A 13,029-nucleotide genomic window follows, 5' to 3' on the forward strand; every position below is an offset into this window, starting at 1 on the left:
CATTGTTTAGCCTGTTTCACATTTGCGGCTGTTTCTGTGTGTAGCCGAACGTTCCATTTTAATCAAAGGGCGCTATAATCTTCTCTCTTGCTGTAGATGCATTGGCCTTTGACAACTTGAGCCACAAACTTCAGAGCAGCACTCTTCAAATGCCATGTTGCATTTTCAGTTCAACAACAAAGCAGTTTTAGTGTTGGCCTCTCCTGAAACTTTTCTGAAAACAGATGTTTTCTGAAAACAGAGGAGGATGGATAACTGGTGATCAGCATCTGGATCTGGGCCACATTCTACACGCTGTCAGGCCAGCCATGATCTTATAAAAAGGAATTTACCAAAACTCCAGACTGTGTCATCGTTATTGTCATGGGGCTTTTCATCAGTCCACCCTTGTCTGGGAGATCATACAAAGGGCTTTTCATTTGTAGTCTAGCTCCTGATAGCTGAAATACACCCTTAATTTCTTAAGGTGGTCTCTGAGGATCCAGACATGGACCCACAAGCGGGTCCCAGTATAGTGGCCTTGCAGCCTCTCAGGCCTGAGTAGGCAACAGAGAGTTATCTGCTGGCCAGTTCACCTCCCCGGTCACCAGAGCTTCAGGAACAATGTAGGAGAAAGATAAGAGTGGAGCTGCAGGACAGGAAGCGCAGTGCCAGATTGACTGTGCAGCACCGGCTCTCTATCAGCAACGAGGATAAGTGGTTTCAGGAACAGAGTTGAGATGGCTGGCAAGTGCTGAGTGAGTTGTTAAAAGCAGCCAGCAAGGAAGAAGCTGCATGGAAGCAATGTGTCCATTAGTTACTGACCTTACAGCCTGTATCGTGAACTGATCCTCCTCTCTTGGACTTGTTTTGGAACTCTTCTTTTGGATTTCCCCTTGGATTCAATGCTATGGGTTTGGACCAACCGGTATCTGGACTTTAGACTGACCTCTTGACAAACTCTTACCTCTAGCTGCTCCCTTTGTCTACAGGCTGTGTCTTTAGCGGGACAGCATACTTTCTGAGGGGAGGGAAAGCAACTCAGAGTTTCAGCTAGTGCAAAGATGCATTGGACAGTCTTCTCTGTAAATGAGTTGTTTGGGGTTCCCAGGAATCTTGAATCATTTAAATGATTCCTTCCTCATGGCATGGAAGCATTTCTCTTATGGCAGTTTGTAAATGGCTGCATGAGGCTAATGCCAGCCTGTCTCATAAGCTAGGAAGCAATCTGATGTTTGCATAGTGAAGAAGTGAAGTATCAAGGGCAGATACCCGTGCCTGGAAGCTATGATCAGTTATCTCTCCCTGTTATTAACAACTACGTTGGGGTTCAGAGATGCCAGTTGCCTTCCACGCTTCACAAGTTTCCTGCAGGTAATGTGAGTGGAACTCAGCTTCCTTATGAAGTGTGAAGTGCTTCTGAATTGCTCAGAGCCATCTCATTCAGTAATCACTGTTCAACCCAAATGCATTACTCAACATCTGTTGGAAAGCTTTAAATTCCCTTTAATGTTGTTCAATAAATATTAGTCAGGAAGTATTGCTTCAAAAATCCCACCATCAGGCTGGAGATCCAGCAAACAAATGAATCCAAATATTTCCAGATGTCCAGAATAAGAAAGAGGGAATGCATTTAATCTCTGATTTCTTAAAACTTCAAAAAAACAACCTTTCATTTTCATTGTCATAAAAAGGTAAAGGTATCCCCTGTGCAAGCACCAAGTCATGTCTGACCCTTGGGGTGACGCCCTCTAGCGTTTTCATGGCAGACTCAATACAGGGTGGTTTGCCAGTGCCTTCCCCAGTCATTACCGTTTACCCCCCAGCAAGCTGGGTACTCATTTTACCGACCTCGGAAGGATGGAAGGCTGAGTCAACCTTGAGCCGGCTGCTGGGATTGAACTCCCAGCCTCATGGGCAAAGCTTTCAGACGGCTGCCTTACCACTATGCCCCACAAGAGGCTCTTGCTTTCATTGTCATAGATGGCACCAAAAAAAAAAAATCTAACTGCTTGCATAAATCCTGGACTCTGTAGTGTAATGTCATGCTCCTATTCAGATAAACAACTGACTAAGTCTTATTGTGCATAGAATGGGGCTGATAGAAAGTAATGTTGCCATTTGCTCTTAAAAGCTGTGGTTGCTGTGGTTTCCGGTAGACCACTTGCTGGTGGTGAAGAAGACTGGCCACATGGTGGAAGATGAGCTACAGAGCTAGAATGTATGCTGGCTACACTCCTTCCCTGAACTATGGTAGTGACTTCCCCAATAAAAGAAGTTCCACACAGTGGCCAACCAGTTAACCTGGAAGAACAACAAACAGGACATAGAGACTAAGATTTTTCCAGCTTGGTGTAGTGATTAAGAGCAGTGGCTTCTAATCTGGCGAGCTGGGTTTGATTCCCCACTCCATAGTCAGCTAACTGAATGAGTTCATCACAGCCCTGATAGTGCTGTTCTGACCGAGCAGTCCTGTCCAAACTCTCTCAGCCTCACCTACTTCACAGTGTGTCTGTTTTAGGGAGAGTAAGATAATTAATAGATTCTTTTTAAAATAAAAATAGCTGCCTGTAAAAGTGCGTTCTCTGTTGTGGGTTCATCCTTGTGGAATGTTTTTGTCATTCCACAAACCATGTAAAACAAATATGTTATAGGAAGGTGTTTTTATAAAGGCAATGGGGCTGTAGTGGAGTGGAGTAGGTTAGGAGGGCCCTTTTATAAAGGGTACCGGATTATATATTCATGTTGATTGTATTTCTCTTACTGCACTATTTTTTTACTTTTGTAATTCCGTATTTTTGCAGTTTATTATCTCTCATGTTTGATGCCCTCCTTTCTACATTGTTTCTAATTTTTGTGCTCTAGGCCTGTTGCATTCTTTATTGGCTACCTCGGACTATATGGCTGCATTGTTATATATTGTATAGGCCAGTGGTCCCCAACCTGCGGGCCGCGGCCCGGTGCCGGGCCGCAAAGGCCATGGCACCGGGCCGCGGCTCCCTCTCCCCGCCCCGCCCCCGCAGTAAAAAACTTCCCAGGCCGCAAGCTTGCGGCCCGGGAAGCTTCTTACTGCGGGAGGCGGGGAGAGGGAATCAGGGCCGGGCCGCGCCTGTGCGGGCCACGCCCGCTCGGCCCGATCCGCGGGCGCGGCCCGATCCGTGGGCGCGGCCCGGGCGCGGCCCGGGTGCGGCCCGATCCGCGGGCGCGGCGTGGGCGCGGCCCGCGGGCGCGGCGTGGGCGCGGCCCGCGGGCGCGGCGTGGGCGCGGCCCGCGGGCGCGGCGTGGGCGCGGCCCGCGGGCGCGGCCCGATCCGCGGGCGTGGCCCGCACGGGCGCGGTCCGCGGGGGCGCGGCCCGATGCCCTGCCGGTCCCCAGCCTTGTGAAAGGTTGGGGACCACTGGTATAGGCCACCTTGAGTGTCAGTGAGAAAGATGAACTGTAAATATAGTAAATTAACACTATGTCTGTGGCACCCCTCCAAGAGAGGGCAGTGGTACAGTTTGATGGAGGTCATGGAGATACTCTGAAGGCCCAGGGGCTGCTACCTCAACACTGCACAATCTCCTGAATGGTTGGGAGCACCTAGAACAGGCCTCTGCTGACACTGTGCCCACTCTAGGACCTGCTAGGTACTCATCAGACATGCACAGTTCTGCAAGCAATCCTGGGCACTCCTAGGCTTTTCTCAGTAGCCTCTGGCTTTATATTTCCATCAAAACATTTTGCAAGCAGTCACTTGTTACTTCTGATGCCATCATCCTACTAAAACTTGAAGGAATCAATAGGATTATTCATTAGGGCTTCACTGTATGGTAGAAGTTATTGGTTTCAGTCTCAGCATTTCTATGGACTTCCTAGGTGGCCTTAAGGCAAGCTGTTCTCTCAGACCCTCAGTGATCCATCTACACTGTACTCCTGAGTTATAAGTCTGTTTTGAGGATTACTGACATGATGAGCATTAAATACTTTGAATACTGAAAAAATACTATGTAATACTTAATTCTAGTTATGTGAATAGGTTTCACATGTGTCCTGGTTGCTAGCAAGCTTGCCATCTGGAAACATGGTAGAATTTACCATTTTGCCAATCATCAAAGACAAAATCACACTAAGATTACAGATGAAGGGCCAGCCTCTTTAAACACCCCCCCCACCCCCAAACACAAGTCCGGTCAATATATTTTATTTATATATCTTGTAGTAATTGGTCAATATAACAGAGAACATCTCATCTTTTTCCAAAGGCAGCAGTGTACTGAAGAACAGTATTACTTATTTACTGGATGTTAAACTATAGCAGAGGAGTCTTCTGTCCTGCCTTGATTTTGTTGATTCTTTGGAATGTTGTGACAGGAAGTTTACAGTGTGTTCCTGGGACATTCATAAATATAGTCTCTCTTTCAGGAACATACACATTTTATGGGAATTGTTGGTGTCTGTAATTGTGTTTCCCCATGTCGATATTCAAGCAGTGAAAGAAGCCACTGAATCCCTGCACAGTTTTAATTTCATAAGTTGTACTGCCAGTTCTCTAGGCTCTGAAGATTTCCATTTGAATATATAAATATTGTGTATCCCCCTCATATGGTAGCTTTGCAAATAAGAGATCACTTAAGCAAAGCAATGAAAAAAAAATCACGTGAGTAATTGCAGTTTAAAGACCTGATCTTTTGGAAGCTGGTCAGTTTTTAAAGTACCACTGCTGGATAACTGAGTTTACAAATCTTGCTTCTTACCCTGCCAAAAAAATTTTTTGGGTAAAAGTTAAAGTTGGAAATCATTGCTGCCTGGCTAACAACTAGCCTTTATTTCAGAGTATTCATATTTATGTGAAGGAATGCTTTAGAGATGCTTTCTTTTAACATAAGCAAAATCTACTCAGAATTCTGAATGTCTGTTTTCAAGATGAAGAGCAAAGAATTAAGTAAGCACAGAAAAAAAGTACCCAAACCTAGAATTGGATATATAGGCTCAGTCTGTCGGTCCATCTAGATAATTCATTATAGTCTATGCTGGCAGCAACTGGCAGTGACTTTCCCATCACTAGCAGCAGCAGCAGCAGAAGTAATAGTAGTAGTAGTAGTAGTAGTAGTAGTAGTAGTAGTAGTAGTAGTAGTAGTAGTAGTAGTAGTCTATTGCCTTCATGCCTGCATGTGGATTTCCAGGAGGCATCTGGTTGACTTCTGTAGGAAAGAGGTAGTGGAACAAGATGGCTCTTTGGTCTGGCCTGTTAGGGCTTTTCTTATGATCAAGCAGAGGAAGATCTTTTTCCAGTCCTGGATATTGACTATCAGAACATTATCGCTGGAGTACGTAGAACATGCTCTCCCATCTTTTTCGAAATCTATCCCCCAGCTAGAAGGATCCCGGAGTACATTACATCTTTAAAATCGCCTTCCTCAAAGCGATTTTTTATGCTAGCAAGGCTGAACCTCCTACCAACAGCAGTGACTAAAGGTTGGTATGCTAAAATCCAATATACCGACAGACTCTGCCCATGTCCTGCAAAGAAACCCGAGTCAGTGGAATATGTTCTCCTCTTTTGTGAAGGCATTGCAAAATTCCTTCATGGGATTTTCTCCAAGTGACCTGGGATCTGAACCACCTTGTCTTTTGTATAAATGTTTTATTATTATTATTATTATTATTATTATTATTATTATGCCAATAAAGGTATTTGATAGATTTGATTGATTGATCTTTTTCGGCATTAGAACCTTCTCTACTCTGTCACTGAACCTTGGACCTTCCCTTGATTAAGCTACATTTTTAGCCTGCCTTGTAATGTCTTCCATTGCCTCAGCAGCATTCTGATGATAGCACTCCTCACCCTAGAATTATATTCTTCATATTTCATGAATGGAGGCATCTGCTGAAAAGCATCTCCCTTGTTATAATGAGCACTCATAAAAACACCATGCTAAGCAGAGGTATACCCTTCTAAGCCCATTGAAATCAATACATGTATTGTGCCGCACAGGATAAACCTAAGTAGAATTCTGAGTAGATTTGGTTTAGAATTGCTGTCTTAGAAGGGTAAACTCATCTTAGATGTTAGAAACCTTGACTCCTCATACTGTAAACATATGAAACTATTCTTCTGCTTCACCTTTTCCAGACTTCCACGAGAGTTTTTTAAAACTGGGAGAAGTAATCAGGAATGCCTGCATTCTAAATTATAATAGTTCTAATGAGATCAGAGTCCAGGGAATAGTCCTGTCATGTAAGAAGATCATAGTCTGACGAAGAGTGCTTGCCCTTGAAAGCTCACACCTTGAATAAATCTTTGTTGGTCTTAAAGGTGCTACTGGACTCTGATTTTATTGTGCTACTTCAGACCAACACAGCTACTCATTTGAATCAGTTCTAATGAGAGTTTGTTGTCAGTGGTCTATAAAAATAACAGACACTGAAAAGAAATAGGCTTTAAGTGTGGTGCTCTTTGGAGACAGATCTGTGTGGGTGCATTTGCAAAACAATACTTATTCAAATAATCTTACTCTTCTAGCTCAGACTTTTCTACATACATGATGGAAAAGGCAGCACGGGCCTTGTCTCAGTCTGAGTAGACAGTACTGGCTTTGATAAACCAATAGTTTGTGTTAATTAATGTGCTTATGTGAATAATACAAGCTAAGAATAGGGATTGGCTTTGCTGTCATATTTAAGTGAAGTTTCCTCATGAAGGAGTAGGCAATTGACATTAGGTACAATACTGAAATTGTTAAAACATTTGCATTGCTTTGGGAAGTTTTACTTGGGGCTATGTATACATTTAAAAATGAAATCCAGATTCATTGTCAAGGAAAGTTCTGTAACCTGGAAAGTTAAGAAAATATGCAGAGTTGGTGCTTATTTTGATTAATTTATTCTGAAAGCTTAACTTAGATATCAGAAATTAAAAGTTTGACTTTGTATGGATTTTAATAGGTTTGACACTTTGTATTGTGTAACAAAAAGTTATTATAATAAAACCGTGATATATCAAATATAGGAATTTTAAGAAGTCCCAAGTCCCTAATAATTGTAGGTGACATTACTGAAGCCCCCACTTTTAAAAAAAAGAAAAGAAAAGGTATGGGTTGTAAGCTGAAGTCAGTGACTAAAGGGTTCTTGGAGGGTTTTTTTGTTTTGGTTCTTTTGATTGCTTATTTCTTTTCAACCTACTTTTTCATTTTCCAGTGATGAATCCCATTTGGCAATACAGGAGGGATGACTCAGTGTGCTAATATAACTTTCACTTATGTGGAATTTTATGTAACCTTTTTTAGATTTGTTACTGCCTTCAAAATTTAATAAAAAGAAGTGGACAGAGAGCTTAAATATAAAATGACTGCAAATGTGTTATAATTGGCCACAGACACGTGCAAACTGTTATTGTTTATTCAAACCATTTGTACTTATTAATAAAAGACAATGTGAAAATCAGTCTGAGTCCTTATGATCTGTAAATTTGACGGTGATTTCTCTTATTGAGAAGATACCTCTCAGAGATCTGTTATGGGGAAATCATTGTTAGGCTAGATCCAAGATCTTAACAAGAATTCCCAAATCAAACAATTTGTTATTAATTATTCCACGGGTAATAGCTCCCAGTATTTTATGTGATAGGCAGTATTTTTCCTATCACTTTATTTCCCAAATAACATTTCAAAGACCTTAAGGCTTGTCAAAATTCAGTGTAATTCTTGGAGGGGCAGGGGTCTTCTAAGTGAGAGTAAAGGGTGAATCTGAGATTGGTTTTTGGAATAAATGAAATAAACACTTGGCTGCTCAGAGAACTTGAGAATAAATGCTAATGAGTAACAGAGCACAGGGGAATGTGACTGGGATATTTACAAGGTGCAAGGCAGGGAATATGTTCAAAGGAGAGTTGTTTAGACGAGGCAAATTATGAATCAGTTGTGTGAGCAGAATCAAAATATTGTAGTGTACTTTCATGCATTTATGGCATTTTCCTAAGTGAAGGGACTTCAATGGGGAAATTCTGTTTTATAACAGAAGTGTTTAAGAGGGACTCATCCTGATGGATGACCACCCGGACTACCCTCCCAGAACCCTTAGCCAGATATCTAGAAGCACTGACAAAATGTATCAAGCAGAGTCACCTGAAGCTCAACCTGAAGCTACAAAGACGGAGGTCCTATGGCTGGGTGGGAAGGGACCATGGGAGGAAGCACGTCTGCCCACCCTGGATGGTGTGCAGCTCTCACCAACGCACTCTGCCAGGAACCTGGGCGTGATCCTGGATGCTTCCCTTACAATGGAAGACAGGTCACAAAGGTAGCGAGGCTGGCATTCTACCACCTCCGCCAAGCCAGGCTACTAGCGCCCTACCTGGACCCAGAGCACCTAGCCACAGTGATCCATGCAATGGTCACCTCTAGGCTGGACTTCTGGAACTCACTCTACGTAGGCCTACCCTCATCCCTGATCCGGTACAGAATGCTGCGACCAGGATTCTCACTAAAACAGCATGGAGATCCCACATCCGGCCGGTACTCCAACAACTTGGCTGCGTCCCAGTTTAATTCCGGATTCATCTTAAGATTCCGGTAATCACCTTTAAGGCCATATGTGGTTTGGGCCCAGTGTATTTGAGAGACCGCCTCCCTGCCTATACTCCCAAAAGAGTCTTATGCTCCGCTACCTCCAACTGGCTCCGGTCCCTGGCCCCAGAGAAGCGCATCGGACCTCAACAAGGGCCAGAGCCTTCTTAGTCCTGGCCCCCACCTGGTGGAACGAGCTCCCTGAGGAGATCAGAGCCCTGCCTGAACTTTCACAGTTCCACAAGGCCTGCAACAGGGAGCTCTTCCACAAGGCATTCGCTTGAGGCCGACCGACTCAGAACACCTGCTGGTCCCCCTTGTTATTTATATTATAAATGTGGTTTTGTAATCTTTTTGATGCTTTATGAAAGTTGTTTTGATGCTAAAGTCTGTATAATGTTCCATGTAAGTTATATAATGTTCAGTGTAAACCACCCAGAGCTGCAAAGAAATGGGTGGTATAGAAATCTAAATAAATAAGTAAAATAATCTGCATTAGCTACTCTCTTTCCCTGAGACCACCAAAATGATTATAAGTTTCTCGAGGACTGTGATTTCTTTTTGCCAGGGGAAGTGATATGGCTCAGAAATAGAACATTTGCTTTGCGTGTGGAAAGTCCTAGGTTCAATCCTTGGCATCTCCAGTTAAGAGGATCAGGTTTTAGACCTCTCTTATGAACACACCTGAGGTTGCCTTATGCTGAATCAGAACCTTGTTCTATTAAGTTCAGTATTGTCCACTCAGACTGGCAATGGCTCTCCTGTTTCTCAGGTCTTTTTCATCACCTATTATGAGATCCTTTTTACTGGCGTTTCCAGGGATTGAACCTGTGACCTTCTCCAAAACACAGGCTCTTCCAGGGGGCTGCTGGCAGTCCCAGAAGACTATACTGACCTTGATAGACCAAGGATCTTACTCAGGATAAGATAACTTCATGTGTTCAAGGCAAGGAAAGTAAGCAAGGAGGTTCAGTTGAAGCAAAAAGGGCCCCTGCCTATGGAAGTCAGGATATGCAGACTCCTCAAGAAAGAGGCGCAGACTGTATCATTGGAGGACTTGTGATGCTGCTGCCTTGTGGAGGTCAAGCGGGGCTAGGGTTGATCAGTATCTACACAAGAGTCCTGCTCTGGTCCTCGGTGGAAGAAAGGTAGAATATAAATTAAGAAATGAAATAAATAATAACCCCCCTAGCCCTTCACACACATTTGCATTCAAATATGTGGATCCCCGAGAGTCTCCCTCCTCTACCCTACCACAAGTGCATGGCTGTGTATCATGTGTTTCTGCATAGTGGCTAGTATGACAAGGGTAGAGCACCAGAAACATGGACTGATTTCACCCATCCAGAGCCCTGCTGTGTCTTTATCCAGTGGGCCATGAGTTGGAAAGAGTCCTATCCAGAGAGAGGAATGATCACCCTGTCAAGTCTCATCTCAACAGCTGAGAAAGACAGAGGGAGGGAAGCTGTCAATATAGTGCCTGTACCCACCAATAGCTAGGCAGCTCTCCCTGTACCCACCCACCAATAGTGATGTCACCGGACTGCTGGCCTACTTACCAGACTCCATCTCCTGTTGATACGTGCGGCCTATCCTCAGAAGGCACCCTTCTTCCATGTAAGAGCTCTTCTCTCTTCTCTGTGCTCCCTGGTACAGGGTGCTGGTAAACATAACCCTGTCTGCACTGATCACACTATGCAAGTCTTTACCTTAAATTTCCTAATACGCCGGTATAGGCCAGAGGAATCTCTTCATGCTCTTCTCCTCCCAAATAGCCAGCCATAAAGCTTCTAAAAAATATTCATACATAAGTTTTTCTGAAGAAACCTCTCCAGAATTGGTCCAAATCCACACTCAAACTTGATGATGGCATACAAAATTGCACCTCGATCAGCAGTCCCTACAAAGTCTGCAGAGAGATCGTTACAAGTCAATTTTTAAATACAGTTGGGCTGCCTAAATCCCAAGAAAGCCAACGGGATTTAAACAGCACAGTCATGTGGAGAACCGGTGCCACAGTAAGTTTAAAAAAAAATGTTGTGATACTTTTTCTATACTGCAGGAAAATAAGGAAGTAAATATTTTCTTCCAGTATAGGTTCAAAATATTATAAATCATTGTTATAAAACCTGACTGGAGCAAATGGGGACATCTATCAGTCCTGCCTCTCTTAACAGCCTGGCTGACAAAATATTTCCAGCTCACATAAAACATTCCATAAGCAATTACTGAGGGTGTGGTGGCCAGGCAAGTTGCTCTGTAATGCTGGAAACACATTGATCCTTTTTTCACGGTGTTTCATCTGTTAGGCAAAGGAAACTAGAAATGTTTGCTGTAAGTTGAGTACAAGGAGAGCTGCCTAGCTTTTAGAAAGCAGTTCATATGGCACCAAGACTAAGGCAACCAGGGGGGTTCTTGATTAAAAATTTGGTCTATATGGAGCAACAAAATGTTTCATAGAACGCATAGAATGCAAAATAGTATTGTAATATATATTTTTTAATTTCAACATAAGTACAATTTGCCAGGTACCCCCAGATGTCCCTCTAAAAGTGGGACAATCTGGTCACCTTAACCAAGACTAATTTATTGCCAGGTCTTGCCTTTTATAAACCATTGCCCTGTTGCTGCAGGTAAAAATAATGTATAACCCAGGCAATTTGCATCATAACTGAATCCCAGCATGTCCTCATCATGACTGGAGAATATCAACAGTCAGTGGGATGGACCACCTTTGTAAATACATGATTTCCCTTCTTTTCCATGGCTGAGATGGTAGAACCATTTTCTGTGGGGTAATTTGTAACCAGGGTCTTATCTGTTCTGACCTTTTTATCCTTGATCAGCTCAGATTTAAAAACAGTCTGCACCTTATCCGATTTCCAGTCTATTATAGATCGCTTTTCTGTCTGCAATATCCTAGATCAACTGTGGAACCAAACCATCTTTTTTCCAGAATATCCAAGAGTGGATATTATCTGTTAAATTGGAGAAAAGCACTCCAAAAGCCCAATCTCCCGTCTGTAGCTGGTTTACCTTTTTTTGGATTATCCCCCTTCTCCTAGCCCTGCAGTGCCTCCAACAGTGATGTAATTGGTAAGGGCTTCAATTTTGAGATATTGAAAAAAAACAGGTTCCCAGTTGCCATTTCCCTGCAAAGTTTTGTGCCTTCAATTTGTCCCCCTGATGTCAAGATTTGTATTCCAGTAACAGCCTCCTCTTTCATTGTCAAGGGTCAGGGCAGAAATATTTATGCACTGAACTAAGAATGTGTAAAAAAAAACAACATGTGAGTGCAGATAGGACCCAGGACTGAGTTTTCCTGTGCTGCTGCTGCTTCTCTTTGGCTGCAGTATTTAGCCACCCAAAACTGGGTGTCGGTCCAAACAACCCAATTGAACCTTCCAGTGCGTCTGTGGCTCAGATTTCTTGTTTGTAGAATCTGCAGTGAAGTTAAGGCAGTTTAGGTCAAAATGTATGATAATGATCCTCGCCACTAACACACATTATCTTCTAATTTCTTTCCTGCAAATATGTCGTAGTTTCATTCTGTGTGTCCCTGTACTAAAGCATCAGTTCCATAGATGCAGCACTAGAGTACAACCTGGGAGAAACAACCTAGTTATGGTTGCCATCTGTTTTTCTGCCACATGACTGCTCTGCATGAAGGCCAATGTTGTTGCCCTTTTGCAGAATAGATTTTCAGCATCCTAGACACCTTGCTGATCCTTGGGTGCCTTACTTTAGCGAAAATATTATTCTAGTTATTTCAGAATGTTATCTTACCTCTCCAGAAAGCTTACCTGAGACGGCTAACAACAAAAATAATAACAGAATCCACCAGGATCTGCACCCCACCTGTAGAGCCAGTTTGGTGTAGTAGTTAGAAGTGCAGACTTCTAATCTGGCATGCCGGGTTCGATTCTGTGCTTCCCCTCATGCAGCCAGATTGGTGAGGTTGGGCTTGCCACAGCACTGATAAAACTGTTTTGACCAAGCAGCAATATTAGGGTGTCTGTTGTGGGGAGAGGAAAGGGAAGGCAACTGTAAGCTACTTTGAGACTCCTTCGGGGAGAGAAAAGCAGCATATAAAACCAACTCTTCTTCTTCTTCTAAATATAATCTAGAAATTGAGTTCCATACACTTTCCCACTCTACCAATGAAGCACAAATAAGGTTTTTCAGGGCTGTGTGGACAGAGGTACATGAAAGATTTGTTAAATCATCACAGAAAGATGAGTTGTTCAGGAAAATAATGATGCGTTCAAAACCATTTTTTTCCCCAAAAAGAAAACAGCAACTATTAGGGACCACATTCCCCCTAGCAACACCTTTTAGAATCCATACATGAGAACGTGGAAACAGAGGGGTTCTTGCTGAAGCACGATGACAAATATAAAGAACAGCAGCATTCTGATCACTATGAACTTTTCTTTGTGCTTGCAAAGCAGGCGCAGTAAACCCTGGTTACTATATTTACTCACTACTTGATGACTGAGAG

The 13,029-nt window shown here is 43.1% G+C and overlaps 1 protein-coding gene across 5 annotated transcripts in view; it reads left to right on the forward strand.

Annotated features, from left to right (window-relative positions):
* Positions 1 to 13,029, forward strand: part of ATP10A (ATPase phospholipid transporting 10A (putative)) — a 133,539-nt gene that overhangs the window by 46,176 nt on the left and 74,334 nt on the right. The window lies entirely within an intron of this gene.

Source organism: Paroedura picta, chromosome 6, assembly GCF_049243985.1.
Source record: "Paroedura picta isolate Pp20150507F chromosome 6, Ppicta_v3.0, whole genome shotgun sequence".
NCBI lineage: Eukaryota > Metazoa > Chordata > Lepidosauria > Squamata > Gekkonidae > Paroedura > Paroedura picta.